A 5,407-nucleotide genomic window follows, 5' to 3' on the forward strand; every position below is an offset into this window, starting at 1 on the left:
ATTGCACTTCAATCCACAATCCGCTTATAATGCTCTTGTTAAGGGGAATGAGAAGCCATTGGACATAAATGAAGAAAAAAATCCTTGAAATGGTATTCATTGTTTTAGATGGGCTAGAGAGGCATGAGGGGCATCCAAATCTTATTTTTTTTTCAATTTAACATGCATAAACCAATTTTGTGGATTATAAGAGAAGAGTCTTGAGGTTGAAGGCATCAAAGTATTGTATTATTTAGAGTGATCTTGGTTGAAAGATTCTCGATGAACTTATCTTCGAATATGGGAATACGAGGGGATTTGATTTGATAGAGAAATACAAGGAAAATTGAAGCAATGTGTTTAGGTGGATATTCATGGCCATGGATTATTTTATGAGGTGGGTCAAAACAATTTTCACAAAAGAGAAACAAATATTATGGTGAGAGAGTTCATAGAGAAAATGATTATCAATAGATTTGGTGTTTTTCAACACAATTATTTTTATTATATTTTGACCATTTGTATTGCCTCATTGATCAAACTAATGGGAAATGGCCCTACAGAATCTAACAACAAAAAATTTAAAATTGATGGTTGTTATAAAAAACACAGTAAGGGACAACAAATAAAGCTAAAATGGAAAAACCAAATATGCCTTATGGGTGGATAAGATCACAAGGAAACATTCAAGGTGAAGCAACCTATTTGAATTAATATATGAGATGGATGTCACTTTTCTAATACACTGTATCTCTAAGCAAAAGTAAATCAACTTGTGAAAGACATTTGACCATTTCATAAAGAATCATGGAAAAATCAAGGGGGTTTTTGACAAGAGGGTTTGTTAAAAGGAGATGATGTTGATGTGGGACAAGAAAAAGAAAAGTGAAAAGCCTAGGAAACATGGGAAGTTCAACTCATTATGGAGAGGGCCTTATAGTGTTAGTTTGTGTAGCAGACATGTATTCTAGTCTCAGATGGTGTCTATGAGGCTAAGGAACACAATAGATTAATTTTCTCCAATACTCAGAAAAAGGTTATAAGGAAATTGCCTTAATGAGAATTAATTAGTCAATTTATTAATTTTCGCAAGTCTAACTTAGGGAAATTGCTTAGTTAATTGGGGATTAATTGTGGTAAATCGATTTTCCTTTAGTGACTTCTAGAAAAGTCATTTTTAGAAGTCAAGATGATCTTAGCCATCGATTAAAATTAAATCGTGGCCATTGATTGTCATGGACTCAATGGAAACCTTAGTTTTCTGATTTGAGCACTTTATGATGGATTTTTTGCAAAATCAAGTTTTTAAGTGCTAGAGGCAGAGTCAAATTTAAAGGAGTATGGAGGCATTTTTGAGCATGGATAGAGCTCGGTTAGAGGTTTTCCAGCGTTCTAGTTTCATCTGCAACAACTGTTACTTTTGTAGAGAAACTCTTTTCATTCTTTTCTCAATTTGTTAAAGAGAGAAGTCTTCAAGCAAAAGTCTTTCGATAGAAATCACATAAGAGAAATTTTTGGCCGACGTGTTTTGAACCAACAAGTGTGGTTCATCATCAGGTCTAGATGGAATGCATGTTTATGCTTTTGATTTCTGATGGAGTACAAGGACATATTCTGTGAGAGTCCTTTTTATGTTGACATTTTCATGACTTGTTGTAGGGAGTCATCTTTCTGAGTGAGAATCCTTTGTAGGAGAATGTTTCTTTGTAGGAGAAACATGCCACTCTAGTGTCAACAAATTGTATGTACTCATTTGCTGCTGAAATCATTATAGCAGTCTAGTTGTTGGAGCAAGCCCAAGGATGTAGCTCAGGAGGGGTGAACTCCGTCATCAAACGTTGGTTTTTTCTCTTCATGTTTATCATATTGAGTTGCATGTGAATTTGTTTCTCTTTTAAGTTCATGTGAAACTTTAACTCATCAACTTGAAGAGGTTGTGAAACTCATTTTACTTAAAGACCCATTTTGTTAACTTGCAAAGTGTCAGATGATGGTCAGGGTTTGATAGGAGTGTTTCTCCATTTCCAAATCAAGTGGTATTAGAGCAATTTCTCACTAAGTTGCAAGTATGGGTAAGAAATTGAAGTGTGAAAGACTCTAAGAGTTGGAGGAGATTAATCTATTTCTTTCAAATGAAGAATGTTGAGTTGAGGAGATTTCTTGAAATTGGAGAGGAGAAAAGGAAAATGCGCCTACAGTTGTAACATGTAGTGGAGGAACAGATTGGTGAGAGTTCCATCCCAGAAGCAACAAAGAATCCCTCCAAGATGAAGCCAATTTGTGGGCATGGTTCGTACATAGGATATGGACCTTATGTTGAGAATGATGCTTGTGAGTTTTGTCAGCATATGAAAGATTCTCCTTATGTGCCAATTGGTAAAAGTGGTTGGCTTGAGTCATCATCCACTTCTTCATCAACATCTGAAACAAAAAATATGGGTGATAGGCCAAAGGAGGTAATTAACATTTCTAGTTCTACTCCTTCAGCTAATGTTGATAACACATCTTTTGCAGCTTTTGAAAAACATACCAAAGGTATTGGTATGAAGCTTTTAACTCGAATGGGTTATGATGGAAGAGGCCTAAGAGTCAATGGTCAAGGTATCACTAATCCCATCGAGGTGAAGGAACAACCATGATATGAAGGATTGAGTTATGGCCATGGAGAAATTGCAGAGTGCTCTAAAATTGTTGAGGCAAAGAAATCATCAAGCGATGATATGTCACACCATGATGGCAATTTGTCTCCAAAGAGAGATGAATGTTCCAAGGGACATGCAAAGTCGAGTCCTCATCATCAAAGTCAAAGCCCAAAGGACAAGTGTCATGGGGATTTTAGAAATGTTGGTAACATTGATTATCTATGGGAAAAGTTTCCCTACACATTTTGTGATGTAGTTGACCATTGTGTGGTTGATTGTGAGCAACGTAGGGCGATGGTCAAAAGAATGGATCAAATCCTTGAGACAAAGCATCCTTCAAAGCAGAGCGAGTGTAGAAAGAGAACCCATAAGCCTGAGATATGCAAATGATGGGTAGACTATTTTGTACAATTTGCTTGCTTTGTAAAATTGTAATTACCTATTGTATATTCCCGTTTGAGTACTTTGTAAAGTGAATTCATGTACAATCACTTATCTACAAAAAGTGTGTTTTCTTTGACATGTCATGTTATCTTGGCTTGTTGATGAGTCCATTAGTTTGGGGATTTTTGGGATGAGCATTTGTATTTCATCTAGTGTGTATACAGTTGTGTCAAGCACTCACTTACGATATGAAGCTTGTTTGTGAATTTAATCTTTGGTAAAGACTGTGCAAAAGATGACCATGATTATGTGGACAAAGCTAAGCATGTCTTTGAACAAATTCAACCAATGCATCTAAGAGTACAAGTGCATCTTGAGGACAACAAAGCAAAGTACACATCAGTGCATGGCAAACATTGAGTTGCTTATGATTTCTAGGTAATCAAGTTTGGGTTCAACAAGGAGGGGCTTCAAGGTGAAGTTTCTTTGAACCAAAGATATATGGTTTTCAAGAGAATGTTCAGATTCCATCCATCGAAGTTTTTGTACTTGCATATTTAAGAGAATTGCAGCAAGCCACAATTCTTGACAAGAAGATAAGGACTTCACGCAGAGGCAAGGTGGAGTACCTTGATTAGGCGCTTTAAGGCACCAATTCAAACAGAACAATAAGGATTGAGATCGAGAAACTTAATGAGCTTTTTGTTCCTGCATGTTTAAAAGAATTGCAATAAGCCACAATTATTGACAGGAAGATAAAGACTTCACGCAGAGGCAAGGTGGAGTACCTTCATTAGGCGCTTTAAGGCACCAATTCAAATATAAAAAGAAGGATTGAGATTGGGAAACTTAATGAGCTTTTTCCTCACTTATTTACTGATTCAAGATAAACTTTTGGAGGACCAAAAGGTCCTAGTGGGGAGGTATGAACCAGAGAAAAAAATTGGCTCAAAAATGAAAGTGCTCAGAATCTCTTGAAACCAGCATTAAGTCATAGTGTTCGTTGTTTTGATTCCAACAACGCTTGAATTGTCTCAATCTGATGTCGTATGAATAAGTTATGACGTTTTGAAGTTTTTGACCAACAATTAAAAAGTCAATAGGGTTCACTGGGCAGTGTGTACAAATGACATCATCAGCTAATTGTGTAGGGTATAGTTAGCAACAAACCAATTAGGTCTTGACATGTGGCATGTTCGTACGGGTGTATTTGGTGCAGTGTGGTTGGTTCGTACAATTTAAGGTGGTCCAATGAGAGGTTTCCACGTGGCCCAATGAGAGGGTGCCACATGGCACCCCGAGATTGGTCATTTTTTATCTATAGGATGAAGGCCTTGACGGGGTTTAACAACTCGACTAACAGTGCAACAACTACGCGCTCCAACACCACACCATACAGTTAGTTCTTAACCCATATGGTCACGAGTTATATTTAATGTCATGTGTTTCAGCGTTTGGTAGAGAGGGTTGGGCGGTGGACCTAGCCCCTGGTCACTTTACCACCATACAACCTACGACATAAGGGAGAGGTGCGAGTGAGAGCTCTAGCCCCTGGTCTCGGTGTTTACCATGTGCCCACGATGGAGGAGCGAACGGAGAGGGGCGGGGCACTTGGCCCTAGCCCCAGGTCCCATTGACACACATATGATCGACGAAGGAAACTATGTTCGCGGGCAGATAAGCCCCGAAACTTGGTTCTCGGCGGTTGATATCACTGTTACCTAGGAGCTCCGGCGACGGGGGCGGGGGTCAGCCTCTTGGCGACATTGCCACGATGTGACCACACCCCGATGGAAAATGAGCTAAATTGGAGGGGAAGGAAGTTGGCCCCGACCCCTGGCCCTATGGGTGCCATGTGGCCCTAATCCGATGCATAGGGTTATTGGAAAAATTAACGAGGCAACAAATTTCACTTTTTGTGTTGGGAATCTCATTGGTCCTGGGTGAAATTGTCGCTCGGGACCGACGAGATTCCCGCCGAAAAAGTGCAATTTGTTGCCTCGTTAATTTTGAGAATAACCTATGTGCTGGATCAGGGCCACATGGCGTCCATAGGGCCAGGGCCAACTGCCTGCCCCCACCGATTTAACTCTTCCGTTAGGGCGTGGTCATGCTATGGTAATGTGGGCAGGGGCTGGGGCTAACCGCTTGCCCTCGCTGTAAGAGCTCCTGGGTAATGACCATATCAACCACTAAGAACCAAGGGTCATGGCTTATCCGCCCGTGCCCTCTGGTATTATCTCCTCCGCTGGTCATATGTGTGCTAATGGGACTTGGGGCTAGGGCCAAGTGCCCCGCCCCTCTCTGTTAGCTCCTCCGCTATGGGCACATGGTAAACACTGAGACTAGGGTTTAGATCCCATGCTCGCCCCTCTCCCTTCGGTCGTAGGTTGTATGGTGGT

This window comes from Pinus tabuliformis, chromosome J (genome assembly GCF_031772625.1).
Source record: "Pinus tabuliformis cultivar Carrire ecotype Pingquan chromosome J, CPIR1, whole genome shotgun sequence".
Classification (NCBI taxonomy): Eukaryota; Viridiplantae; Streptophyta; class Pinopsida; order Pinales; family Pinaceae; genus Pinus; species Pinus tabuliformis.